The sequence below is a fragment of the Pseudophryne corroboree genome, unplaced genomic scaffold (genome assembly GCF_028390025.1).
Source record: "Pseudophryne corroboree isolate aPseCor3 unplaced genomic scaffold, aPseCor3.hap2 scaffold_670, whole genome shotgun sequence".
Taxonomy (NCBI): domain Eukaryota; kingdom Metazoa; phylum Chordata; class Amphibia; order Anura; family Myobatrachidae; genus Pseudophryne; species Pseudophryne corroboree.
In genome coordinates, this window is record NW_026970257.1 from 166,041 (window position 1) to 191,098 (window position 25,058).

The window sequence follows — 25,058 nt, forward strand, 5'->3', positions numbered from 1 at the left end:
ATTTGGTTTGTTGTTTGGGGGTGCTTCAGTATTAGGCAGCCTTCTGCCCTCCCATGTTCATCTGAAAATATGTGTTCTCCCTGCAGTTGTTGTCCCCAGATGAGAGTTCCCTTGTGCTGCCTCAGTTGAATCTCCTTTACTTGACAGAGATGTGCCTGAGCAGCGGCCCTCCCCAGCCCTATCCCAAATCATACTTATTTTGCATAGGAGATACCATGGTCATGAAGATTGTTCTCCCAGGGTGAGGTTCATTCATTGCACTCTGGGTATGCTGACCCCTGTGATTTCCCCAAATGTGGGAAACTCGACTGCATTATTTGTGGTAGTGGGGGACTGTGTTTGTGCTTTCCTCTGGTCAGCTCTGGTAAAAGTCAGATTTCTTTGTCTCAGATCTTCCTCTAGCCTTGTTCTTCTTTCGAGAGTTCCCTTGTGCTGCCTCAGTTGGATCTCCTTCACTTGACAGGGGGTGCCCGAGCAGCAATCCTCCACAGCTCTAGCCCAACTCCTACTTACCTGCCAGGTGAGATACTATGATCTTCACTGTTAGGGCAATCAGGATGTGGAATTCCCTGCCAGGGAAGGTGGTAATGGCGGACTCTGTAATTGGATTTAAAAAAGGAATGGATACATTTCTGAATGAAAAAGCTATCCAAGGTTATAATACTTAAAATATCAACATGGTTAATCCGGGGGTAACATGAGTTATAGTAGCTAACTAGTCATAAAACATTATTCAGCAAGTATGTAGAATCATCACAACTTAAAACAGGTTGAACACGATGGGCAATTTGCCTCTATTCAACCTCAAAAACTATGTTACCATATGTTACTATATTACTATGTTACTGTAGTATACAGAACACCACAATGTAATGAGCAGTGATAGTGAGCACTGATGAGGATACTAGAACTGACACTGAGCAGCAAGATGCAGCACTGGACTATTAGTAATGTACTGTAGTATGCTGAGCACCACAATGCAGCACAAGACAATGAGCAGTGATACTGAGCACTGATGAGGATACTACTGAGAACTGACACTGAGCAGGAGAGACACACTACTAGTATTACTGAGCAGCAATAAGTAACCACTGATACTGAGCACTGATATTGAGATTTCCACTGAGAGAACATAGCCACGTCCTCTCCGCTCTCTCTTCAATGCACGAGTAAAAATGGCGGCAACGCGCAGCTCTTTATATGGAATCCGAATCTCGCGAGAATCCGACAGCGGGATGATGACATTTTCCCTTGTTCAGGTTTTCCGAGTCAGGCGGGAACAACCGAGCCTGCCTCGGACCAGTGTAAACCACGTGGAGTTCGTCGGGAATTCGGTTCTCGGAGAACCGAACCCGCTCCTCTATATATACTATATTACTATGTTACTGTAGTATACAGAACACCACAATGCAATGAGCAGTGATAGTGAGCACTGATGAGGATACTAGAACTGACACTGAGCAGCAAGATGCAGCACTGGACTATTAGTAATGTACTGTAGTATGCTGAGCACCACAATGCAGCACAAGACAATGAGCAGTGATACTGAGCACTGATGAGGATACTACTGAGAACTGACACTGAGCAGGAGAGACACACTACTAGTATTACTGAGCAGCAATAAGTAACCACTGATACTGAGCACTGATATTGAGATTTCCACTGAGAGAACATAGCCACGTCCTCTCCGCTCTCTCTTCAATGCACGAGTAAAAATGGCAGCAACGCGCAGCTCTTTATATGGAATCCGAATCTCACGAGAATCTGACAGCGGGATGATGACATTTTCCCTTGTTCAGGTTTTCCGAGTCAGGCAGGAACAACCGAGCCTGCCTCGGACCAATGTAAACCACGTGGAGTTCGTGGGGAATTCGGTTCTCGGAGAACCGAACCCGCTCCTCTCTACCTTATACCCATCAATTGTTTTTATTTTCAATCTAAGCCCCTGCAGTTTTCTGTAAGCATCTGCTTCGCTATGATGATCAACAAGTCACAAGGGCAAACACTAAGGGCTTGAGGCGTAGATCTTAGGACCAGCTGCTACAAGCATGGCAGAGGTGTCACTATCACTGGTGACACCCAGAGAGGTGGCGAGGGAGATTGTAATGCAGTGCGCGCAGATAAACAGCGCAATGGTAAAAAGGAGGCATGGTTTCATAGGTAGGGGCGTGGCCTGGTGGCCTGAATCTACATTTTGTTGCTCCGGGTGTCCCGGGGGTTGGGGGCTGCACCCGGGGACTAGTGTGTGAGCGGTGCTGGCTCCTGCACAGTGACAGGGCATGGCCACCCAGCATGACGCCTCCCTTCTTGACCATGCTGTAATTGCAGTCGCACTGCAGTTCAGCGTGATCATAAAAAATGGTGTAGGCTCCTGCTGGTGCAGACTGTAGAGAAAAGCTGCTGTGACCACGCCCCCTGTGTCTCCTCCGTTGCAGACCCCATTTTGAAGCCTTGCCCCCGGACTAAGAGAAAAGAATGCCCTTGCGCACTATCCTGACTTCTCCTCCCGTCTGCTTAATTTGTGCCTTCCAACGCACAATGCGAACAACAGGTGGTGCTGCAGGGCCCACACCCTTTTACTTGCCTTACAGAACAGCTCTGGAGCTGTTACAGTGCCCAGCTGCTGCAAGAAATCAGCTTGAATGCATCAGGGGATGGGGCATGGCCAACATGAGCCCCACACCAAAGGAGGGTGGAGGTGTTTAATGCGAACTAGGGGTCATCCAAGCACTGCAAAAGGCCGCCATGCCCTGCATGCCCCTTTTCTCTTTTCATATGCAGATGAGGGTTCCAGTCAACTTTGGCCCACTGCTTGGATTTACATCACCGTATGCAAATCCGTCTGCTGCAGACCTTCCCCCAGGAGTGCTTGTACTAGTTGTTGCATATGGGCCCTCATTCCGAGTCGTTCGCTCTGTAAATTTCATCGCATCGCAGTGAAATTCTGCTTAGTACGCATGCGCAATATTCGCACTGCGACTGCGCCAAGTAATTTTACAATGAAGAAAGTATTTTTACTCACGGCTTTTTCTTCGCTCCGGCGATCGTAATGTGATTGACAGGAAATGGGTGTTACTGGGCGGAAACAGGCCGTTTTATGGGCGTGTGGGAAAAAACGCTACAGTTTCCGGAAAAAACGCAGGAGTGGCCGGAGAAACGGGGGAGTGTCTGGGCGAACTCTGGGAGTGTTTGTGACGTCAAACCAGGAACGACAAGCACTGAACTGATCGCAGATGCCGAGTAAGTCTGAAGCTACTCTGAAACTGCTAAGTAGTTTGTAATCGCAATATTGCGAATACATCGGTCGCAATTTTAAGAAGCTAAGATTCACTCCCAGTAGGCGGCGGCTTAGCGTGTGTAACTCTGCTAAAATCGCCTTGCGAGCGATCAACTCGGAATGAGGGCCATGGTTTGATATTTGATGGTGCTTCAGTATTAGGCTGCCTTCCGCCCTCCCATGTTCATCTGAAAAGATGTGGTCTCCCTGCAGTTGTTGTCCCCAGATGAGAGTTCCCTTGTGCTGCCTCAGTTGAATCTCCTTTACTTGACAGAGATGTGCCTGAGCAGCGGCCCTCACCAGCCCTATCCCAAATCATACTTATTTTGCATAGGAGATACCATGGTCATGAAGATTGTTCTCCCAGGGTGAGGTTCATTCATTGCATTCTGGGTATGCTGACCCCTGTGATTTTCCCAAATGTGGGAAACTCGACTGCATTATTTGTGGTAGTGGGGGACTGTGTTTGTGCTTTCCTCTGGTCAGCTCTGGTAAAAGTCAGATTTCTTTGTCTCAGATCTTCCTCTAGCCTTGTTCTTCTTTCGAGAGTTCCCTGGTGCTGCTTCAGTTGGATCTCCTTCACTTCACAGGGGGGAACCCGAGCAGCGACCCTCCCCAGCTCTAGCCCAACTCCTACTTACCTGCCAGGTGAGATACTATGATCATGAAGGTGCTTCTCCCAGGGCAAGGCTCAACCATTGCACTCTGGGTGTGCTGCTCCTGCGATTTCCCCAAATGTGGGAAACTTGACTGCATAATTTGTGTTTCCCCTCGTCGGCTCTCGTATAATTCAGATCTCTTTGTCTCAGGTCTCTCTCCAGCCTAGTTTGCTGTCTGTTTCCACTTCTCTTTTCTTGAGCCGCTCCCTTCTATGCCCTTGCGCACTATCCTGACTTCTCCCGTCTGCTTACTTCGTGCCTTCCAACGCACAATGCGAACTACAGGTAGTGCTGCAGGGCCCACACCCTTTTACTTGCCTTACAGAGTAGCTCTGGAGCAGTTACAGTGCCCAGCTGCTGCAAGAAATCAGCTTGAATGCTTCAGGGGCTGGGGCATAGCCAACATGAGCCCCACACCGAAGGAGGGAGGAGGTGTGTAATGCAAACTAGGGGTCATCCAAGCGCTGCAAAAGGCCGCCATGCCCTGCACGCCCCTTTTCTCTTTTCATATGCAGACGAGGGTTGAAGCCAACTTTGACCCACTGCTTGGATGACATCACCATATGCAAATCCATCTGCTGCAGGCCTTCCCCCAGGAATGCTTGCACTAGTTGTTGCATTTGGTTTGTTGTTTGGGGGTGCTTCAGTATTAGGCAGCCTTCTGCCCTCACATGTTCATCTGAAAATATGTGTTCTCCCTGCAGTTGTTGTCCCCAGATGAGAGTTCCCTTGTGCTGCCTCAGTTGAATCTCCTTTACTTGACAGAGATGTGCCTGAGCAGCGGCCCTCCCCAGCCCTATCCCAAATCATACTTATTTTGCATAGGCGATACCATGGTCATGAAGATTGTTCTCCCAGGGTGAGGTTCATTCATTGCATTCTGGGTATGCTGACCCCTGTGATTTCCCCAAATGTGGGAAACTCGACTGCATTATTTGTGGTAGTGGGGGACTGTGTTTGTGCTTTCCTCTGGCCAGCTCTGGAAAAAGTCAGATTTCTTTGTCTCAGATCTTCCTCTAGCCTTGTTCTTCTTTCGAGAGTTCCCTTGTGCTGCCTCAGTTGGATCTCTTTCACTTGACAGGGGGGTGCCCGAACAGCGACCCTCCCCAGCTCTAGCCCAACTCCTACTTACCTGCCAGGTGAGATACTATGATCATGAAGGTGCTTCTCCCAGGGCAAGGCTCACCCATTGCACTCTGGGTGTGCTGCCCCTGCGATTTCCCCAAATGTGGGAAACTTGACTGCATAATTTGTGTTTCCCTTGGTCGGCTCTCGTATAATTCAGATCTCTTTGTCTCAGGTCTCTCTCCAGCCTAGTTTGCTGTCTGTTTCCACTTCTCTTTTCTTCAGCCGCTCCCTTCTATACCCTTGTGCACTATCCTGACTTCTCCTCCCGTCTGCTTACTTTGTGCCTTCCAATGCACAATGCAAACTACAGGTAGTGCTGCAGGGCCCACACCCTTTTACTTGCCTTACAGAGCAGCTCTGGAGCTGTTACAGTGCCCAGCTGCTGCAAGAAATCAGCTTGAATGCTTCAGGGGATGGGGCATGGCCAACATGAGCCCCACACCAAAGGAGGGTGGAGGTGTTTAATGCGAACTAGGGGTCATCCAAGCACCGCAAAAGGCCGCCATGCCCTGCACGCCCCTTTTCTCTTTTCATATGCAGATGAGGGTTGAAGCCAACTTTGACCCACTGCTTGGATGACATCACCGTATGCAAATCCGTCTTCTGCAGAACTTCCCCCAGGAATGCTTGCACTAGTTGTTATTTTGGTTTGTTGTTTGGGGGTGCTTCAGTATTAGGCAGCCTTCTGCCCTCCCATGTTCATCTGAAAATATGTGTTCTCCCTGCAGTTGTTGTCCCCAGATGAGAGTTCCCTTGTGCTGCCTCAGTTAAATCTCCTTTACTTGACAGAGATGTGCATGAGCAGCGGCCCTCCCCAGCCCTATTCCAAATCATACTTATTTTGCATAGGAGATACCATGGTCATGAAGATTTTTCTCCCAGGGTGAGGTTCATTCATTGCATTTTGGGTATGCTGACCCCTGTGATTTCCCCAAATGTGGGAAACTCAGCTGCATTATTTGTGGTAGTGGGGGACTGTGTTTGTGCTTTCCTCTGGTCAGCTCTGGTAAAAGTCAGATTTCTTTGTCTCAGATTTTCCTCTAGCCTTGTTCTTCTTTCGAGAGTTCCCTTGTGCTGCCTTAGTTGGATCTCCTTCACTTTACAGGGGGGTACCCGAGCAGCGACCCTCCCCAGCTCTAGCCCAACTCCTACTTACCTGCCAGGTGAGATACTATGATCATGAAGGTGCTTCTCCCATTGCACTCTGGGTGTGCTGCTCCTGCGATTTCCCCAAATGTGGGAAACTTGACTGTATAATTTGTGTTTCCCCTGGTCGGCTCTCGTATAATTCAGATCTCTTTGTCTCAGGTCTCTCTCCAGCCTAGTTTGCTGTCTGTTTCCACTTCTCTTTTCTTGAGCCGCTCCCTTCTATGCCCTTGCGCACTATCCTGACTTCTCCTCCTGTCTGCTTACTTTGTGCCTTCCAACGCACAATGCGAACTACAGGTAGTGCTGCAGGGCCCACACCCTTTTACTTGCCTTACAGAGCAGCTCTGGAGCTGTTACAGTGCCCAGCTGCTGCAAGAAATCAGCTTGAATGCTTCAGGGGCTGGGGCATAGCCAACATGAGCCCCACACCAAAGGAGGGTGGAGGTGTTTAATGCAAACTAGGGGTCAGCCAAGCGCCGCAAAAGGCCACCATGCCCTGCACGCCCCTTTTCTCTTTTCATATGCAGACGAGGGTTGAAGCCAACTTTGACCCACTGCTTGGATGACATCACCATATGCAAATCCATCTGCGGCAGGCCTTCCCCCAGGAATGCTTGCACTAGTTGTTGCATTTGGTTTGTTGTTTGGGGGTGCTTCAGTATTAGGCAGTCTTCTGCCCTCCCATGTTCATCTGAAAATATATGTTCTCCCTGCAGTTGTTGTCCCAAGATGAGAGTTCCCTTGTGCTGCCTCAGTTGAATCTCCTTTACTTGACAGAGATGTGCATGAGCAGCGGCCCTCCCCAGCCCTATTCCAAATCATACTTATTTTGCATAGGAGATACCATGGTCATGAAGATTTTTCTCCCAGGGTGAGGTTCATTCATTGCATTTTGGGTATGCTGACCCCTGTGATTTCCCCAAATGTGGGAAACTTGACTGCATTATTTGTGGTAGTGGGAGACTGTGTTTGTGCTTTCCTCTGGTCAGCTCTGGTAAAAGTCAGATTTCTTTGTCTCAGATTTTCCTCTAGCCTTGTTCTTTCGAGAGTTCCCTTGTGCTGCCTCAGTTGGATCTCCTTCACTTCACAGGGGGGAACCCGAGCAGCGACCCTCCCCAGCTCTAGCCCAACTCCTACTTACCTGCCAGGTGAGATACTATGATCATGAAGGTGCTTCTCCCAGGGCAAGGCTCAACCATTGCACTCTGGGTGTGCTGCTCCTGCGATTTCCCCAAATGTGGGAAACTTGACTGCATAATTTGTGTTTCCCCTCGTCGGCTCTCGTATAATTCAGATCTCTTTGTCTCAGGTCTCTCTCCAGCCTAGTTTGCTGTCTGTTTCCACTTCTCTTTTCTTGAGCCGCTCCCTTCTATGCCCTTGCGCACTATCCTGACTTCTCCCGTCTGCTTACTTCGTGCCTTCCAACGCACAATGCGAACTACAGGTAGTGCTGCAGGGTCCACACCCTTTTACTTGCCTTACAGAGTAGCTCTGGAGCAGTTACAGTGCCCAGCTGCTGCAAGAAATCAGCTTGAATGCTTCAGGGGCTGGGGCATAGCCAACATGAGCCCCACACCGAAGGAGGGTGGAGGTGTGTAATGCGAACTAGGGGTCATCCAAGCGCTGCAAAAGGCCGCCATGCCCTGCACGCCCCTTTTCTCTTTTCATATGCAGACGAGGGTTGAAGCCAACTTTGACCCACTGCTTGGATGACATCACCATATGCAAATCCATCTGCTGCAGGCCTTCCCCCAGGAATGCTTGCACTAGTTGTTGCATTTGGTTTGTTGTTTGGGGGTGCTTCAGTATTAGGCAGCCTTCTGCCCTCACATGTTCATCTGAAAATATGTGTTCTCCCTGCAGTTGTTGTCCCCAGATGAGAGTTCCCTTGTGCTGCCTCAGTTGAATCTCCTTTACTTGACAGAGATGTGCCTGAGCAGCGGCCCTCCCCAGCCCTATCCCAAATCATACTTATTTTGCATAGGCGATACCATGGTCATGAAGATTGTTCTCCCAAGGTGAGGTTCATTCATTGCATTCTGGGTATGCTGACCCCTGTGATTTCCCCAAATGTGGGAAACTCGACAGCATTATTTGTGGTAGTGGGGGACTGTGTTTGTGCTTTCCTCTGGTCAGCTCTGGAAAAAGTCAGATTTCTTTGTCTCAGATCTTCCTCTAGCCTTGTTCTTCTTTCGAGAGTTCCCTTGTGCTACCTCAGTTGGATCTCCTTCACTTCACAGGGGGGTGCCCGAACAGCGACCCTCCCCAGCTCTAGCCCAACTCCTACTTACCTGCCAGGTGAGATACTATGATTATGAAGGTGCTTCTCCCAGGGCAAGGCTCACCCATTGCACTCTGGGTGTGCTGCCCCTGCGATTTCCCCAAATGTGGGAAACTTGACTGCATAATTTGTGTTTCCCCTGGTCGGCTCTCGTATAATTCAGATCTCTTTGTCTCAGGTCTCTCTCCAGCCTAGTTTGCTGTCTGTTTCCACTTCTCTTTTCTTGAGCCGCTCCCTTCTATGCCCTTGCGCACTATCCTGACTTCTCCTCCTGTCTGCTTACTTTGTGCCTTCCAACGCACAATGCGATCTACAGGTGGTGCTGCAGGGCCCAGACCCTTTTACTTGCCTTACAGAGCAGCTCTGGAGCTGTTACAGTGCCCAGCTGCTGCAAGAAATCAGCTTGAATGCTTCAGGGGCTGGGGCATAGCCAACATGAGCCCCACACCAAAGGAGGGTGGAGGTGTTTAATGCAAACTAGGGGTCAGCCAAGCGCCGCAAAAGGCCACCATGCCCTGCACGCCCCTTTTCTCTTTTCATATGCAGACGAGGGTTGAAGCCAACTTTGACCCACTGCTTGGATGACATCACCATATGCAAATCCATCTGCGGCAGGCCTTCCCCCAGGAATGCTTGCACTAGTTGTTGCATTTGGTTTGTTGTTTGGGGGTGCTTCAGTATTAGGCAGCCTTCTGCCCTCCCATGTTCATCTGAAAATATATGTTCTCCCTGCAGTTGTTGTCCCAAGATGAGAGTTCCCTTGTGCTGCCTCAGTTGAATCTCCTTTACTTGACAGAGATGTGCATGAGCAGCGGCCCTCCCCAGCCCTATTCCAAATCATACTTATTTTGCATAGGAGATACCATGGTCATGAAGATTTTTCTCCCAGGGTGAGGTTCATTCATTGCATTTTGGGTATGCTGACCCCTGTGATTTCCCCAAATGTGGGAAACTTGACTGCATTATTTGTGGTAGTGGGAGACTGTGTTTGTGCTTTCCTCTGGTCAGCTCTGGTAAAAGTCAGATTTCTTTGTCTCAGATTTTCCTTTAGCCTTGTTCTTCTTTCGAGAGTTCCCTTGTGCTGCCTCAGTTGGATCTCCTTCACTTTACAGGGGCGTGCCCGAGCAGCGACCCTCCCCAGCTCTAGCCCAACTCCTACTTACCTGCCAGGTGAGATACTATGATCATGAAGGTGCTTCTCCCAGGGCAAGGCTCACCCATTGTACTCTGGGTGTGCTGCTCCTGCGATTTCCCCAAATGTGGGAAACTTGACTGCATAATTTGTGTTTCCCCTGGTCGGCTCTCGTATAATTCAGATCTCTTTGTCTCAGGTCTCTCTCCAGCCTAGTTTGCTGTCTGTTTCCACTTCTCTTTTCTTCAGCCGCTCCCTTCTATACCCTTGTGCACTATCCTGACTTCTCCTCCCGTCTGCTTACTTTGTGCCTTCCAATGCACAATGCAAACTACAGGTAGTGCTGCAGGGCCCACACCCTTTTACTTGCCTTACAGAGCAGCTCTGGAGCTGTTGCAGTGCCAAGCTGCTGCAAGAAATCAGCTTGAATGCTTCAGGGGCTGGGGCATAGCCAACATGAGCCCCACACCGAAGGAGGGAGGAGGTGTGTAATGCAAACTAGGGGTCATCCAAGCGCTGCAAAAGGCCGCCATGCCCTGCACGCCCCTTTTCTCTTTTCATATGCAGACGAGGGTTGAAGCCAACTTTGACCCACTGCTTGGATGACATCACCATATGCAAATCCATCTGCTGCAGGCCTTCCCCCAGGAATGCTTGCACTAGTTGTTGCATTTGGTTTGTTGTTTGGGGGTGCTTCAGTATTAGGCAGCCTTCTGCCCTCACATGTTCATCTGAAAATATGTGTTCTCCCTGCAGTTGTTGTCCCCAGATGAGAGTTCCCTTGTGCTGCCTCAGTTGAATCTCCTTTACTTGACAGAGATGTGCCTGAGCAGCGGCCCTCCCCAGCCCTATCCCAAATCATACTTATTTTGCATAGGCGATACCATGGTCATGAAGATTGTTCTCCCAGGGTGAGGTTCATTCATTGCATTCTGGGTATGCTGACCCCTGTGATTTCCCCAAATGTGGGAAACTCGACTGCATTATTTGTGGTAGTGGGGGACTGTGTTTGTGCTTTCCTCTGGCCAGCTCTGGAAAAAGTCAGATTTCTTTGTCTCAGATCTTCCTCTAGCCTTGTTCTTCTTTCGAGAGTTCCCTTGTGCTGCCTCAGTTGGATCTCTTTCACTTGACAGGGGGGTGCCCGAACAGCGACCCTCCCCAGCTCTAGCCCAACTCCTACTTACCTGCCAGGTGAGATACTATGATCATGAAGGTGCTTCTCCCAGGGCAAGGCTCACCCATTGCACTCTGGGTGTGCTGCCCCTGCGATTTCCCCAAATGTGGGAAACTTGACTGCATAATTTGTGTTTCCCTTGGTCGGCTCTCGTATAATTCAGATCTCTTTGTCTCAGGTCTCTCTCCAGCCTAGTTTGCTGTCTGTTTCCACTTCTCTTTTCTTCAGCCGCTCCCTTCTATACCCTTGTGCACTATCCTGACTTCTCCTCCCGTCTGCTTACTTTGTGCCTTCCAATGCACAATGCAAACTACAGGTAGTGCTGCAGGGCCCACACCCTTTTACTTGCCTTACAGAGCAGCTCTGGAGCTGTTACAGTGCCCAGCTGCTGCAAGAAATCAGCTTGAATGCTTCAGGGGATGGGGCATGGCCAACATGAGCCCCACACCAAAGGAGGGTGGAGGTGTTTAATGCGAACTAGGGGTCATCCAAGCACCGCAAAAGGCCGCCATGCCCTGCACGCCCCTTTTCTCTTTTCATATGCAGATGAGGGTTGAAGCCAACTTTGACCCACTGCTTGGATGACATCACCGTATGCAAATCCGTCTTCTGCAGAACTTCCCCCAGGAATGCTTGCACTAGTTGTTGCATTTGGTTTGTTGTTTGGGGGTGCTTCAGTATTAGGCAGCCTTCTGCCCTCCCATGTTCATCTGAAAATATGTGTTCTCCCTGCAGTTGTTGTCCCCAGATGAGAGTTCCCTTGTGCTGCCTCAGTTAAATCTCCTTTACTTGACAGAGATGTGCATGAGCAGCGGCCCTCCCCAGCCCTATTCCAAATCATACTTATTTTGCATAGGAGATACCATGGTCATGAAGATTTTTCTCCCAGGGTGAGGTTCATTCATTGCATTTTGGGTATGCTGACCCCTGTGATTTCCCCAAATGTGGGAAACTCAGCTGCATTATTTGTGGTAGTGGGGGACTGTGTTTGTGCTTTCCTCTGGTCAGCTCTGGTAAAAGTCAGATTTCTTTGTCTCAGATTTTCCTCTAGCCTTGTTCTTTCGAGAGTTCCCTTGTGCTGCCTTAGTTGGATCTCCTTCACTTTACAGGGGGGTACCCGAGCAGCGACCCTCCCCAGCTCTAGCCCAACTCCTACTTACCTGCCAGGTGAGATACTATGATCATGAAGGTGCTTCTCCCAGGGCAAGGCTAACCCATTGCACTCTGGGTGTGCTGCTCCTGCGATTTCCCCAAATGTGGGAAACTTGACTGTATAATTTGTGTTTCCCCTGGTCGGCTCTCGTATAATTCAGATCTCTTTGTCTCAGGTCTCTCTCCAGCCTAGTTTGCTGTCTGTTTCCACTTCTCTTTTCTTGAGCCGCTCCCTTCTATGCCCTTGCGCACTATCCTGACTTCTCCTCCTGTCTGCTTACTTTGTGCCTTCCAACGCACAATGCGAACTACAGGTAGTGCTGCAGGGCCCACACCCTTTTACTTGCCTTACAGAGCAGCTCTGGAGCTGTTACAGTGCCCAGCTGCTGCAAGAAATCAGCTTGAATGCTTCAGGGGCTGGGGCATAGCCAACATGAGCCCCACACCAAAGGAGGGTGGAGGTGTTTAATGCAAACTAGGGGTCAGCCAAGCGCCGCAAAAGGCCACCATGCCCTGCACGCCCCTTTTCTCTTTTCATATGCAGACGAGGGTTGAAGCCAACTTTGACCCACTGCTTGGATGACATCACCATATGCAAATCCATCTGCGGCAGGCCTTCCCCCAGGAATGCTTGCACTAGTTGTTGCATTTGGTTTGTTGTTTGGGGGTGCTTCAGTATTAGGCAGCCTTCTGCCCTCCCATGTTCATCTGAAAATATATGTTCTCCCTGCAGTTGTTGTCCCAAGATGAGAGTTCCCTTGTGCTGCCTCAGTTGAATCTCCTTTACTTGACAGAGATGTGCATGAGCAGCGGCCCTCCCCAGCCCTATTCCAAATCATACTTATTTTGCATAGGAGATACCATGGTCATGAAGATTTTTCTCCCAGGGTGAGGTTCATTCATTGCATTTTGGGTATGCTGACCCCTGTGATTTCCCCAAATGTGGGAAACTTGACTGCATTATTTGTGGTAGTGGGAGACTGTGTTTGTGCTTTCCTCTGGTCAGCTCTGGTAAAAGTCAGATTTCTTTGTCTCAGATCTTCCTCTAGCCTTGTTCTTCTTTCAAGAGTTCCCTGGTGCTGCCTCAGTTGGATCTCCTTCACTTCACAGGGGGGAACCCGAGCAGCGACCCTCCCCAGCTCTAGCCCAACTCCTACTTACCTGCCAGGTGAGATACTATGATCATGAAGGTGCTTCTCCCAGGGCAAGGCTCAGCCATTGCACTCTGGGTGTGCTGCTCCTGCGATTTCCCCAAATGTGGGAAACTTGACTGCATAATTTGTGTTTCCCCTCGTCGGCTCTCGTATAATTCAGATCTCTTTGTCTCAGGTCTCTCTCCAGCCTAGTTTGCTGTCTGTTTCCACTTCTCTTTTCTTGAGCCGCTCCCTTCTATGCCCTTGCGCACTATCCTGACTTCTCCCGTCTGCTTACTTCGTGCCTTCCAACGCACAATGCGAACTACAGGTAGTGCTGCAGGGTCCACACCCTTTTACTTGCCTTACAGAGTAGCTCTGGAGCAGTTACAGTGCCCAGCTGCTGCAAGAAATCAGCTTGAATGCTTCAGGGGCTGGGGCATAGCCAACATGAGCCCCACACCGAAGGAGGGTGGAGGTGTGTAATGCGAACTAGGGGTCATCCAAGCGCTGCAAAAGGCCGCCATGCCCTGCACGCCCCTTTTCTCTTTTCATATGCAGACGAGGGTTGAAGCCAACTTTGACCCACTGCTTGGATGACATCACCATATGCAAATCCATCTGCTGCAGGCCTTCCCCCAGGAATGCTTGCACTAGTTGTTGCATTTGGTTTGTTGTTTGGGGGTGCTTCAGTATTAGGCAGCCTTCTGCCCTCACATGTACATCAGAAAATATGTGTTCTCCCTGCAGTTGTTGTCCCCAGATGAGAGTTCCCTTGTGCTGCCTCAGTTGAATCTCCTTTACTTGACAGAGATGTGCCTGAGCAGCGGCCCTCCCCAGCCCTATCCCAAATCATACTTATTTTGCATAGGCGATACCATGGTCATGAAGATTGTTCTCCCAAGGTGAGGTTCATTCATTGCATTCTGGGTATGCTGACCCCTGTGATTTCCCCAAATGTGGGAAACTCGACAGCATTATTTGTGGTAGTGGGGGACTGTGTTTGTGCTTTCCTCTGGTCAGCTCTGGAAAAAGTCAGATTTCTTTGTCTCAGATCTTCCTCTAGCCTTGTTCTTCTTTCGAGAGTTCCCTTGTGCTACCTCAGTTGGATCTCCTTCACTTCACAGGGGGGTGCCCGAACAGCGACCCTCCCCAGCTCTAGCCCAACTCCTACTTACCTGCCAGGTGAGATACTATGATTATGAAGGTGCTTCTCCCAGGGCAAGGCTCACCCATTGCACTCTGGGTGTGCTGCCCCTGCGATTTCCCCAAATGTGGGAAACTTGACTGCATAATTTGTGTTTCCCCTGGTCGGCTCTCGTATAATTCAGATCTCTTTGTCTCAGGTCTCTCTCCAGCCTAGTTTGCTGTCTGTTTCCACTTCTCTTTTCTTGAGCCGCTCCCTTCTATGCCCTTGCGCACTATCCTGACTTCTCCTCCTGTCTGCTTACTTTGTGCCTTCCAACGCACAATGCGATCTACAGGTAGTGCTGCAGGGCCCAGACCCTTTTACTTGCCTTACAGAGCAGCTCTGGAGCTGTTACAGTGCCCAGCTGCTGCAAGAAATCAGCTTGAATGCTTCAGGGGCTGGGGCATAGCCAACATGAGCCCCACACCAAAGGAGGGTGGAGGTGTTTAATGCAAACTAGGGGTCAGCCAAGCGCCGCAAAAGGCCACCATGCCCTGCACGCCCCTTTTCTCTTTTCATATGCAGACGAGGGTTGAAGCCAACTTTGACCCACTGCTTGAATGACATCACCATATGCAAATCCATCTGCGGCAGGCCTTCCCCCAGGAATGCTTGCACTAGTTGTTGCATTTGGTTTGTTGTTTGGGGGTGCTTCAGTATTAGGCAGCCTTCTGCCCTCCCATGTTCATCTGAAAATATATGTTCTCCCTGCAGTTGTTGTCCCAAGATGAGAGTTCCCTTGTGCTGCCTCAGTTGAATCTCCTTTACTTGACAGAGATGTGCATGAGCAGCGGCCCTCCCCAGCCCTATTCCAAATCATACTTATTTTGCATAGGAGATACCATGGTCATGAAGATTTTTCTCCCAGGGTGAGGTTCATTCATTGCATTTTGGGTATGCTGACCCCTGTGATTTCCCCAAATGTGGGAAACTTGACTGCATTATTTGTGGTAGTGGGAGACTGTGTTTGTGCTTTCCTCTGGTCAGCTCTGGTAAAAGTCAGATTTCTTTGTCTCAGATTTTCCTTTAGCCTTGTTCTTCTTTCGAGAGTTCCCTTGTGCTGCCTCAGTTGGATCTCCTTCACTTTACAGGGGGGTGCCCGAGCAGCGACCCTCCCCAGCTCTAGCCCAACTCCTACTTACCTGCCAGGTGAGATACTATGATCATGAAGGTGCTTCTCCCAGGGCAAGGCTCACCCATTGTACTCTGGGTGTGCTGCTCCTGCGATTTCCCCAAATGTGGGAAACTTGACTGCATAATTTGTGTTTCCCCTGGTCGGCTCTCGTATAATTCAGATCTCTTTGTCTCAGGTCTCTCTCCAGCCTAGTTTGCTGTCTGTTTCCACTTCTCTTTTCTTCAGCCGCTCCCTTCTATACCCTTGTGCACTATCCTGACTTCTCCTCCCGTCTGCTTACTTTGTGCCTTCCAATGCACAATGCAAACTACAGGTAGTGCTGCAGGGCCCACACCCTTTTACTTGCCTTACAGAGCAGCTCTGGAGCTGTTGCAGTGCCAAGCTGCTGCAAGAAATCAGCTTGAATGCTTCAGGGGCTGGGGCATAGCCAACATGAGCCCCACACCGAAGGAGGGTGGAGGTGTTTAATGCAAACTAGGGGTCAGACAAGCGCAGCAAAAGGCCACCATGCCCTGCACGCCCCTTTTCTGTTTTCATATGCAGACGAGGGTTGAAGCCAACTTTGACCCACTGCTTGGATGACATCACCATATGCAAATCCATCTGCGGCAGGCCTTCCCCCAGGAATGCTTGCACTAGTTGTTGCATTTGGTTTGTTGTTTGGGGGTGCTTCAGTATTAGGCAGCCTTCTGCCCTCCCTTGTTCATCTGAAAATATGTGTTCTCCCTGCAGTTGTTGTCCCTAGATGAGAGTTCCCTTGTGCTGCCTCAGTTGAATCTCCTTAACTTGACAGAGATGTGCCTGAGCAGCGGCCCTCCCCAGCTCTATCCCAAATCATACTTATTTTGCATAGGAGATACCATGGTCATGAAGATTATTCTCCCAGGGTGAGGTTCATTCATTGCATTCTGGGTATGCTGACCCCTGTGATTTCCCCAAATGTGGGAAACTCGACTGCTTTATTTGTGGTAGTGGGGGACTGTGTTTGTGTTTTCCTCTGGTCAGCTCTGGTAAAAGTCAGATTTCTTTGTTTCAGAGCCTTGTTCTTCTTTTGAGAGTTCCCTTGTGCTGCCTCAGTTGGATCTCCTTCACTTGACAGGGGGGTGCCCGAGCAGAGACCCTCCCCAGCTCTAGCCCAACTCCTACTTACCTGCCAGGTGAGATACTATGATCATGAAGGTGCTTCTCCCAGGGCAAGGCTCACCCATTGCACTCTGGGTGTGCTGCCCCTGCGATTTCCCCAAATGTGGGAAACTTGACTGCATAATTTGTGTTTCCCCTGGTCGGCTCTCGTATAATTCAGATCTCTTTGTCTCAGGTCTCTCTCCAGCCTAGTTTGCTGTCTGTTTCCACTTCTCTTTTCTTCAGCCGCTCCCTTCTATGCCCTTGTGCACTATCCTGACTTCCCCGTCTGCTTACTTTGTGCCTTCCAACGCACAATGCAAACTACAAGTAGTGCTGCAGGGCCCACACCCTTTTACTTGCTTTACAGAGCAGCTCTGGAGCTGTTACAGTGCCCAGCTGCTGCAAGAAATCAGCTTGAATGCTTCAGGGGCTGGGGCATAGCCAACATGAGCCCCACACCGAAGGAGGGTGGAGGTGTTTAATGCGAACTAGGGGTCATCCAAGCACCGCAAAAGGCAGCCATGCCCTGCACACCCCTTTTTTATTTTAATATGCAGACGAGGGTTGAAGCCAACTTTGACCCACTGCTTGGATGACATCACCATATGCAAATCCGTCTGCTGCAGGCCTTCCCCCAGGAATGCTTGCACTAGTAGTTGCATTTGGTTTGTTGTTTGGGGGTGCTTCAGTATTAGGCAGCCTTCTGCCCTCCCATGTTCATCTGAAAATATGTGTTCTCCCTGCAGTTGTTGTCCCCAGATGAGAGTTCCCTTGTGCTGCCTCAGTTGAATCTCCTTTACTTGACAGAGATGTGCCTGAGCAGCGGCCCTCCCCAGCCCTATCCCAAATCATACTTATTTTGCATAGGAGATACCATGGTCATGAAGATTGTTCTCCCAGGGTGAGGTTCATTCATTGCACTCTGGGTATGCTGACCCCTGTGATTTCCCCAAATGTGGGAAACTCGACTGCATTATTTGTGGTAGTGGGGGACTGTGTTTGTGCTTTCCTCTGGTCAGCTCTGGTAAAAGTCAGATTTCTTTGTCTCAGATCTTCCTCTAGCCTTGTTCTTCTTTCGAGAGTTCCCTTGTGCTGCCTCAGTTGGATCTCCTTCACTTGACAGGGGGTGCCCGAGCAGCAATCCTCCACAGCTCTAGCCCAACTCCTACTTACCTGCCAGGTGAGATACTATGATCTTCACTGTTAGGGCAATCAGGATGTGGAATTCCCTGCCAGGGAAGGTGGTAATGGCGGACTCTGTAATTGGATTTAAAAAAGGAATGGATACATTTCTGAATGAAAAAGCTATCCAAGGTTATAATACTTAAAATATCAACATGGTTAATCCGGGGGTAACATGAGTTATAGTAGCTAACTAGTCATAAAACATTATTCAGCAAGTATGTAGAATCATCACAACTTAAAACAGGTTGAACACGATGGGCAATTTGCCTCTATTCAACCTCAAAAACTATGTTACCATATGTTACTATATTACTATGTTACTGTAGTATACAGAACACCACAATGTAATGAGCAGTGATAGTGAGCACTGATGAGGATACTAGAACTGACACTGAGCAGCAAGATGCAGCACTGGACTATTAGTAATGTACTGTAGTATGCTGAGCACCACAATGCAGCACAAGACAATGAGCAGTGATACTGAGCACTGATGAGGATACTACTGAGAACTGACACTGAGCAGGAGAGACACACTACTAGTATTACTGAGCAGCAATAAGTAACCACTGATACTGAGCACTGATATTGAGATTTCCACTGAGAGAACATAGCCACGTCCTCTCCGCTCTCTCTTCAATGCACGAGTAAAAATGGCGGCAACGCGCAGCTCTTTATATGGAATCCGAATCTCGCGAGAATCCGACAGCGGGATGATGACATTTTCCCTTGTTCAGGTTTTCCGAGTCAGGCAGGAACAACCGAGCCTGCCTCGGACCAGTGTAAACCACGTGGAGTTCGTCGGGAATTCGGTTCTCGGAGAACCGAACCCGCTCCTCTATATATACTATATTACTATGTTACTGTAGTATACAGAACACCACAATGCAATGAGCAGTGATAGTGAGCACTGATGAGGATACTAGAACTGACACTGAGCAGCAAGATGCAGCACTGGACTATTAGTAATGTACTGTAGTATGCTGAGCACCACAATGCAGCACAAGACAATGAGCAGTGATACTGAGCACTGATGAGGATACTACTGAGAACTGACACTGAGCAGGAGAGACACACTACTAGTATTACTGAGCAGCAATAAGTAACCACTGATACTGAGCACTGATATTGAGATTTCCACTGAGAGAACATAGCCACGTCCTCTCCGCTCTCTCTTCAATGCACGAGTAAAAATGGCAGCAACGCGCAGCTCTTTATATGGAATCCGAATCTCACGAGAATCTGACAGCGGGATGATGACATTTTCCCTTGTTCAGGTTTTCCGAGTCAGGCAGGAACAACCGAGCCTGCCTCGGACCAATGTAAACCACGTGGAGTTCGTGGGGAATTCGGTTCTCGGAGAACCGAACCCACTCCTCTCTACCTTATACCCATCAATTGTTTTTATTTTCAATCTAAGCCCCTGCAGTTTTCTGTAAGCATCTGCTTCGCTATGATGATCAACAAGTCACAAGGGCAAACACTCAGGGCTTGAGGCGTAGATCTTAGGACCAGCTGCTACAAGCATGGCAGAGGTGTCACTATCACTGGTGACACCCAGAGAGGTGGCGAGGGAGATTGTAATGCAGTGCGCGCAGATAAACAGCGCAATGGTAAAAAGGAGGCATGGTTTCATAGGTAGGGGCGTGGCCTGGTGGCCTGAATCTACATTTTGTTGCTCCGGGTGTCCCGGGGGTTGGGGGCTGCACCCGGGGACTAGTGTGTGAGCGGTGCTGGCTCCTGCACAGTGACAGGGCATGGCCACCCAGCATGACGCCTCCCTTCTTGACCATGCTGTCATTGCAGTCGCACTGCAGTTCAGCGTGATCATAAAAAATGGTGTAGGCTCCTGCTGGTGCAGACTGTAGAGAAAAGCTGCTGTGACCACGCCCCCTGTGTCTCCTCCGTTGCAGACCCCATTTTGAAGCCTTGCCCCCGGACTAAGAGAAAAGAATGCCCTTGCGCACTATCCTGACTTCTCCTCCCGTCTGCTTAATTTGTGCCTTCCAACGCACAATGCGAACAACAGGTGGTGCTGCAGGGCCCACACACTTTTACTTGCCTTACAGAACAGCTCTGGAGCTGTTACAGTGCCCAGCTGCTGCAAGAAATCAGCTTGAATGCATCAGGGGATGGGGCATGGCCAACATGAGCCCCACACCAAAGGAGGGTGGGGGTGTTTAATGCGAACTAGGGGTCATCCAAGCACTGCAAAAGGCCGCCATGCCCTGCATGCCCCTTTTCTCTTTTCATATGCAGATGAGGGTTCCAGTCAACTTTGGCCCACTGCTTGGATTTACATCACCGTATGCAAATCCGTCTGCTGCAGACCTTCCCCCAGGAGTGCTTGTACTAGTTGTTGCATATGGGCCCTCATTCCGAGTCGTTCGCTCTGTAAATTTCATCGCATCGCAGTGAAATTCTGCTTAGTACGCATGCGCAATATTCGCACTGCGACTGCGCCAAGTAATTTTACAATGAAGAAAGTATTTTTACTCACGGCTTTTTCTTCGCTCCGGCGATCGTAATGTGATTGACAGGAAATGGGTGTTACTGGGCGGAAACAGGCCGTTTTATGGGCGTGTGGGAAAAAACGCTACAGTTTCCGGAAAAAACGCAGGAGTGGCCGGAGAAACGGGGGAGTGTCTGGGCGAACTCTGGGAGTGTTTGTGACGTCAAACCAGGAACGACAAGCACTGAACTGATCGCAGATGCAGAGTAAGTCTGAAGCTACTCTGAAACTGCTAAGTAGTTTGTAATCGCAATATTGCGAATACATCGGTCGCAATTTTAAGAAGCTAAGATTCACTCCCAGTAGGCGGCGGCTTAGCGTGTGTAACTCTGCTAAAATCGCCTTGCGAGCGATCAACTCGGAATGAGGGCCATGGTTTGATATTTGATGGTGCTTCAGTATTAGGCAGCCTTCCGCCCTCCCATGTTCATCTGAAAAGATGTGGTCTCCCTGCAGTTGTTGTCCCCAGATGAGAGTTCCCTTGTGCTGCCTCAGTTGAATCTCCTTTACTTGACAGAGATGTGCCTGAGCAGCGGCCCTCACCAGCCCTATCCCAAATCATACTTATTTTGCATAGGAGATACCATGGTCATGAAGATTGTTCTCCCAGGGTTAGGTTCATTCATTGCATTCTGGGTATGCTGACCCCTGTGATTTTCCCAAATGTGGGAAACTCGACTGCATTATTTGTGGTAGTGGGGGACTGTGTTTGTGCTTTCCTCTGGTCAGCTCTGGTAAAAGTCAGATTTCTTTGTCTCAGATCTTCCTCTAGCCTTGTTCTTCTTTCGAGAGTTCCCTGGTGCTGCTTCAGTTGGATCTCCTTCACTTCACAGGGGGGAACCCGAGCAGCGACCCTCCCCAGCTCTAGCCCAACTCCTACTTACCTGCCAGGTGAGATACTATGATCATGAAGGTGCTTCTCCCAGGGCAAGGCTCAACCATTGCACTCTGGGTGTGCTGCTCCTGCGATTTCCCCAAATGTGGGAAACTTGACTGCATAATTTGTGTTTCCCCTCGTCGGCTCTCGTATAATTCAGATCTCTTTGTCTCAGGTCTCTCTCCAGCCTAGTTTGCTGTCTGTTTCCACTTCTCTTTTCTTGAGCCGCTCCCTTCTATGCCCTTGCGCACTATCCTGACTTCTCCCGTCTGCTTACTTCGTGCCTTCCAACGCACAATGCGAACTACAGGTAGTGCTGCAGGGCCCACACCCTTTTACTTGCCTTACAGAGTAGCTCTGGAGCAGTTACAGTGCCCAGCTGCTGCAAGAAATCAGCTTTAATGCTTCAGGGGCTGGGGCATAGCCAACATGAGCCCCACACAGAAGGAGGGAGGAGGTGTGTAATGCAAACTAGGGGTCATCCAAGCGCTGCAAAAGGCCGCCATGCCCTGCACGCCCCTTTTCTCTTTTCATATGCAGACGAGGGTTGAAGCCAACTTTGACCCACTGCTTGGATGACATCACCATATGCAAATCCATCTGCTGCAGGCCTTCCCCCAGGAATGCTTGCACTAGTTGTTGCATTTGGTTTGTTGTTTGGGGGTGCTTCAGTATTAGGCAGCCTTCTGCCCTCACATGTTCATCTGAAAATATGTGTTCTCCCTGCAGTTGTTGTCCCCAGATGAGAGTTCCCTTGTGCTGCCTCAGTTGAATCTCCTTTACTTGACAGAGATGTGCCTGAGCAGCGGCCCTCCCCAGCCCTATCCCAAATCATACTTATTTTGCATAGGCGATACCATGGTCATGAAGATTGTTCTCCCAGGGTGAGGTTCATTCATTGCATTCTGGGTATGCTGACCCCTGTGATTTCCCCAAATGTGGGAAACTCGACTGCATTATTTGTGGTAGTGGGGGACTGTGTTTGTGCTTTCCTCTGGCCAGCTCTGGAAAAAGTCAGATTTCTTTGTCTCAGATCTTCCTCTAGCCTTGTTCTTCTTTCGAGAGTTCCCTTGTGCTGCCTCAGTTGGATCTCTTTCACTTGACAGGGGGGTGCCCGAACAGCGACCCTCCCCAGCTCTAGCCCAACTCCTACTTACCTGCCAGGTGAGATACTATGATCATGAAGGTGCTTCTCCCAGGGCAAGGCTCACCCATTGCACTCTGGGTGTGCTGCCCCTGCGATTTCCCCAAATGTGGGAAACTTGACTGCATAATTTGTGTTTCCCTTGGTCGGCTCTCGTATAATTCAGATCTCTTTGTCTCAGGTCTCTCTCCAGCCTAGTTTGCTGTCTGTTTCCACTTCTCTTTTCTTCAGCCGCTCCCTTCTATACCCTTGTGCACTATCCTGACTTCTCCTCCCGTCTGCTTACTTTGTGCCTTCCAATGCACAATGCAAACTACAGGTAGTGCTGCAGGGCCCACACCCTTTTACTTGCCTTACAGAGCAGCTCTGGAGCTGTTACAGTGCCCAGCTGCTGCAAGAAATCAGCTTGAATGCTCCAGGGGATGGGGCATGGCCAACATGAGCCCCACACCAAAGGAGGGTGGAGGTGTTTAATGCGAACTAGGGGTCATCCAAGCACCGCAAAAGGCCGCCATGCCCTGCACGCCCCTTTTCTCTTTTCATATGCAGATGAGGGTTGAAGCCAACTTTGACCCACTGCTTGGATGACATCACCGTATGCAAATCCGTCTTCTGCAGAACTTCCCCCAGGAATGCTTGCACTAGTTGTTGCATTTGGTTTGTTGTTTGGGGGTGCTTCAGTATTAGGCAGCCTTCTGCCCTCCCATGTTCATCTGAAAATATGTGTTCTCCCTGCAGTTGTTGTCCCCAGATGAGAGTTCCCTTGTGCTGCCTCAGTTAAATCTCCTTTACTTGACAGAGATGTGCATGAGCAGCGGCCCTCCCCAGCCCTATTCCAAATCATACTTATTTTGCATAGGAGATACCATGGTCATGAAGATTTTTCTCCCAGGGTGAGGTTCATTCATTGCATTTTGGGTATGCTGACCCCTGTGATTTCCCCAAATGTGGGAAACTCAACTGCATTATTTTTGGTAGTGGGGGACTGTGTTTGTGCTTTCCTCTGGTCAGCTCTGGTAAAAGTCAGATTTCTTTGTCTCAGATTTTCCTCTAGCCTTGTTCTTCTTTCGAGAGTTCCCTTGTGCTGCCTTAATTGGATCTCCTTCACTTTACAGGGGGGTACCCTAGCAGCGACCCTCCCCAGCTCTAGCCCAACTCCTACTTACCTGCCAGGTGAGATACTATGATCATGAAGGTGCTTCTCCCAGGGCAAGGCTAACCCATTGCACTCTGGGTGTGCTGCTCCTGCGATTTCCCCAAATGTGGGAAACTTGACTGTATAATTTGTGTTTCCCCAGGTCGGCTCTCGTATAATTCAGATCTCTTTGTCTCAGATCTCTCTCCAGCCTAGTTTGCTGTCTGTTTCCACTTCTCTTTTCTTGAGCCGCTTACTTCTATGCCCTTGCGCACTATCCTGACTTCTCCTCCTGTCTGCTTACTTTGTGCCTTCCAACGCACAATGCGAACTACAGGTAGTGCTGCAGGGCCCACACCCTTTTACTTGCCTTACAGAGCAGCTCTGGAGCTGTTACAGTGCCCAGCTGCTGCAAGAAATCAGCTTGAATGCTTCAGGGGCTGGGGCATAGCCAACATGAGCCCCACACCAAAGGAGGGTGGAGGTGTTTAATGCAAACTAGGGGTCAGCCAAGCGCCGCAAAAGGCCACCATGCCCTGCACGCCCCTTTTCTCTTTTCATATGCAGACGAGGGTTGAAGCCAACTTTGACCCACTGCTTGGATGACATCACCATATGCAAATCCATCTGCGGCAGGCCTTCCCCCAGGAATGCTTGCACTAGTTGTTGCATTTGGTTTGTTGTTTGGGGTGCTTCAGTATTAGGCAGTCCTCTGCCCTCCCATGTTCATCTGAAAATATATGTTCTCCCTGCAGTTGTTGTCCCAAGATGAGAGTTCCCTTGTGCTGCCTCAGTTGAATCTCCTTTACTTGACAGAGATGTGCATGAGCAGCGGCCCTCCCCAGCCCTATTCCAAATCATACTTATTTTGCATAGGAGATACCATGGTCATGAAGATTTTTCTCCCAGGGTGAGGTTCATTCATTGCATTTTGGGTATGCTGACCCCTGTGATTTCCCCAAATGTGGGAAACTTGACTGCATTATTTGTGGTAGTGGGAGACTGTGTTTGTGCTTTCCTCTGGTCAGCTCTGGTAAAAGTCAGATTTCTTTGTCTCAGATCTTCCTCTAGCCTTGTTCTTCTTTCGAGAGTTCCCTGGTGCTGCCTCAGTTGGATCTCCTTCACTTCACAGGGGGGAACCCGAGCAGCGACCCTCCCCAGCTCTAGCCCAACTCCTACTTACCTGCCAGGTGAGATACTATGATCATGAAGGTGCTTCTCCCAGGGCAAGGCTCAACCATTGCACTCTGGGTGTGCTGCTCCTGCGATTTCCCCAAATGTGGGAAACGTGACTGCATAATTTGTGTTTCCCCTCGTCGGCTCTCGTATAATTCAGATCTCTTTGTCTCAGGTCTCTCTCCAGCCTAGTTTGCTGTCTGTTTCCACTTCTCTTTTCTTGAGCCGCTCCCTTCTATGCCCTTGCGCACTATCCTGACTTCTCCCGTCTGCTTACTTCGTGCCTTCCAACGCACAATGCGAACTACAGGTAGCGCTGCAGGGCCCACACCCTTTTACTTGCCTTACAGAGTAGCTCTGGAGCAGTTACAGTGCCCAGCTGCTGCAAGAAATCAGCTTGAATGCTTCAGGGGCTGGGGCATAGCCAACATGAGCCCCACACCGAAGGAGGGTGGAGGTGTGTAATGCGAACTAGGGGTCATCCAAGCGCTGCAAAAG

At 49.7% G+C, this 25,058-nt stretch overlaps 27 non-coding genes and 6 pseudogenes across 27 annotated transcripts; all 33 read left to right on the top strand.

Moving 5' to 3' along the window:
* The first annotated feature begins 190 nt into the window (after positions 1-190).
* LOC135037126 (U1 spliceosomal RNA) lies at positions 191-354 on the top strand. Its single transcript, XR_010231719.1, has one exon. It is a non-coding gene; the product is annotated as a U1 spliceosomal RNA (small nuclear RNA).
* Positions 355-3,594: 3,240 nt separating this feature from the next.
* On the top strand, positions 3,595-3,758 carry LOC135037212 (U1 spliceosomal RNA). The gene has a single exon (XR_010231795.1). It is a non-coding gene; the product is annotated as a U1 spliceosomal RNA (small nuclear RNA).
* A 152-nt stretch (positions 3,759-3,910) lies between these two features.
* LOC135037218 (U1 spliceosomal RNA) lies at positions 3,911-4,046 on the top strand (annotated as a pseudogene).
* Positions 4,047-4,744: 698 nt separating this feature from the next.
* On the top strand, positions 4,745-4,908 carry LOC135037127 (U1 spliceosomal RNA). Its single transcript, XR_010231720.1, has one exon. It is a non-coding gene; the product is annotated as a U1 spliceosomal RNA (small nuclear RNA).
* A 152-nt stretch (positions 4,909-5,060) lies between these two features.
* LOC135037182 (U1 spliceosomal RNA) lies at positions 5,061-5,223 on the top strand. Its single transcript, XR_010231773.1, has one exon. It is a non-coding gene; the product is annotated as a U1 spliceosomal RNA (small nuclear RNA).
* Positions 5,224-5,896: 673 nt separating this feature from the next.
* On the top strand, positions 5,897-6,060 carry LOC135037313 (U1 spliceosomal RNA). Its single transcript, XR_010231875.1, has one exon. It is a non-coding gene; the product is annotated as a U1 spliceosomal RNA (small nuclear RNA).
* A 973-nt stretch (positions 6,061-7,033) lies between these two features.
* Positions 7,034-7,197, top strand: LOC135037147 (U1 spliceosomal RNA). Its single transcript, XR_010231739.1, has one exon. It is a non-coding gene; the product is annotated as a U1 spliceosomal RNA (small nuclear RNA).
* A 149-nt stretch (positions 7,198-7,346) lies between these two features.
* LOC135037219 (U1 spliceosomal RNA) lies at positions 7,347-7,482 on the top strand (annotated as a pseudogene).
* Positions 7,483-8,180: 698 nt separating this feature from the next.
* Positions 8,181-8,344, top strand: LOC135037153 (U1 spliceosomal RNA). Its single transcript, XR_010231745.1, has one exon. It is a non-coding gene; the product is annotated as a U1 spliceosomal RNA (small nuclear RNA).
* A 152-nt stretch (positions 8,345-8,496) lies between these two features.
* Positions 8,497-8,659, top strand: LOC135037200 (U1 spliceosomal RNA). The gene has a single exon (XR_010231786.1). It is a non-coding gene; the product is annotated as a U1 spliceosomal RNA (small nuclear RNA).
* A 674-nt stretch (positions 8,660-9,333) lies between these two features.
* LOC135037148 (U1 spliceosomal RNA) lies at positions 9,334-9,497 on the top strand. Its single transcript, XR_010231740.1, has one exon. It is a non-coding gene; the product is annotated as a U1 spliceosomal RNA (small nuclear RNA).
* Positions 9,498-9,649: 152 nt separating this feature from the next.
* LOC135037190 (U1 spliceosomal RNA) lies at positions 9,650-9,812 on the top strand. Its single transcript, XR_010231777.1, has one exon. It is a non-coding gene; the product is annotated as a U1 spliceosomal RNA (small nuclear RNA).
* A 674-nt stretch (positions 9,813-10,486) lies between these two features.
* LOC135037128 (U1 spliceosomal RNA) lies at positions 10,487-10,650 on the top strand. The gene has a single exon (XR_010231721.1). It is a non-coding gene; the product is annotated as a U1 spliceosomal RNA (small nuclear RNA).
* A 152-nt stretch (positions 10,651-10,802) lies between these two features.
* LOC135037183 (U1 spliceosomal RNA) lies at positions 10,803-10,965 on the top strand. The gene has a single exon (XR_010231774.1). It is a non-coding gene; the product is annotated as a U1 spliceosomal RNA (small nuclear RNA).
* Positions 10,966-11,639: 674 nt separating this feature from the next.
* LOC135037314 (U1 spliceosomal RNA) lies at positions 11,640-11,803 on the top strand. The gene has a single exon (XR_010231876.1). It is a non-coding gene; the product is annotated as a U1 spliceosomal RNA (small nuclear RNA).
* A 149-nt stretch (positions 11,804-11,952) lies between these two features.
* LOC135037213 (U1 spliceosomal RNA) lies at positions 11,953-12,115 on the top strand. The gene has a single exon (XR_010231796.1). It is a non-coding gene; the product is annotated as a U1 spliceosomal RNA (small nuclear RNA).
* A 674-nt stretch (positions 12,116-12,789) lies between these two features.
* Positions 12,790-12,953, top strand: LOC135037149 (U1 spliceosomal RNA). Its single transcript, XR_010231741.1, has one exon. It is a non-coding gene; the product is annotated as a U1 spliceosomal RNA (small nuclear RNA).
* A 152-nt stretch (positions 12,954-13,105) lies between these two features.
* Positions 13,106-13,241, top strand: LOC135037211 (U1 spliceosomal RNA; annotated as a pseudogene).
* Positions 13,242-13,939: 698 nt separating this feature from the next.
* Positions 13,940-14,103, top strand: LOC135037154 (U1 spliceosomal RNA). Its single transcript, XR_010231746.1, has one exon. It is a non-coding gene; the product is annotated as a U1 spliceosomal RNA (small nuclear RNA).
* Positions 14,104-14,255: 152 nt separating this feature from the next.
* Positions 14,256-14,418, top strand: LOC135037202 (U1 spliceosomal RNA). Its single transcript, XR_010231788.1, has one exon. It is a non-coding gene; the product is annotated as a U1 spliceosomal RNA (small nuclear RNA).
* A 674-nt stretch (positions 14,419-15,092) lies between these two features.
* Positions 15,093-15,256, top strand: LOC135037150 (U1 spliceosomal RNA). Its single transcript, XR_010231742.1, has one exon. It is a non-coding gene; the product is annotated as a U1 spliceosomal RNA (small nuclear RNA).
* Positions 15,257-15,408: 152 nt separating this feature from the next.
* Positions 15,409-15,571, top strand: LOC135037191 (U1 spliceosomal RNA). Its single transcript, XR_010231778.1, has one exon. It is a non-coding gene; the product is annotated as a U1 spliceosomal RNA (small nuclear RNA).
* Positions 15,572-16,245: 674 nt separating this feature from the next.
* LOC135037140 (U1 spliceosomal RNA) lies at positions 16,246-16,409 on the top strand. Its single transcript, XR_010231733.1, has one exon. It is a non-coding gene; the product is annotated as a U1 spliceosomal RNA (small nuclear RNA).
* A 142-nt stretch (positions 16,410-16,551) lies between these two features.
* On the top strand, positions 16,552-16,714 carry LOC135037160 (U1 spliceosomal RNA). Its single transcript, XR_010231752.1, has one exon. It is a non-coding gene; the product is annotated as a U1 spliceosomal RNA (small nuclear RNA).
* A 670-nt stretch (positions 16,715-17,384) lies between these two features.
* On the top strand, positions 17,385-17,548 carry LOC135037240 (U1 spliceosomal RNA). Its single transcript, XR_010231811.1, has one exon. It is a non-coding gene; the product is annotated as a U1 spliceosomal RNA (small nuclear RNA).
* A 3,240-nt stretch (positions 17,549-20,788) lies between these two features.
* Positions 20,789-20,952, top strand: LOC135037329 (U1 spliceosomal RNA). Its single transcript, XR_010231891.1, has one exon. It is a non-coding gene; the product is annotated as a U1 spliceosomal RNA (small nuclear RNA).
* Positions 20,953-21,104: 152 nt separating this feature from the next.
* LOC135037220 (U1 spliceosomal RNA) lies at positions 21,105-21,240 on the top strand (annotated as a pseudogene).
* A 698-nt stretch (positions 21,241-21,938) lies between these two features.
* On the top strand, positions 21,939-22,102 carry LOC135037129 (U1 spliceosomal RNA). The gene has a single exon (XR_010231722.1). It is a non-coding gene; the product is annotated as a U1 spliceosomal RNA (small nuclear RNA).
* Positions 22,103-22,254: 152 nt separating this feature from the next.
* On the top strand, positions 22,255-22,417 carry LOC135037184 (U1 spliceosomal RNA). The gene has a single exon (XR_010231775.1). It is a non-coding gene; the product is annotated as a U1 spliceosomal RNA (small nuclear RNA).
* A 674-nt stretch (positions 22,418-23,091) lies between these two features.
* Positions 23,092-23,255, top strand: LOC135037279 (U1 spliceosomal RNA). The gene has a single exon (XR_010231842.1). It is a non-coding gene; the product is annotated as a U1 spliceosomal RNA (small nuclear RNA).
* A 152-nt stretch (positions 23,256-23,407) lies between these two features.
* On the top strand, positions 23,408-23,559 carry LOC135037226 (U1 spliceosomal RNA; annotated as a pseudogene).
* A 684-nt stretch (positions 23,560-24,243) lies between these two features.
* LOC135037151 (U1 spliceosomal RNA) lies at positions 24,244-24,407 on the top strand. Its single transcript, XR_010231743.1, has one exon. It is a non-coding gene; the product is annotated as a U1 spliceosomal RNA (small nuclear RNA).
* A 152-nt stretch (positions 24,408-24,559) lies between these two features.
* LOC135037233 (U1 spliceosomal RNA) lies at positions 24,560-24,695 on the top strand (annotated as a pseudogene).
* Positions 24,696-25,058: the final 363 nt, after the last annotated feature.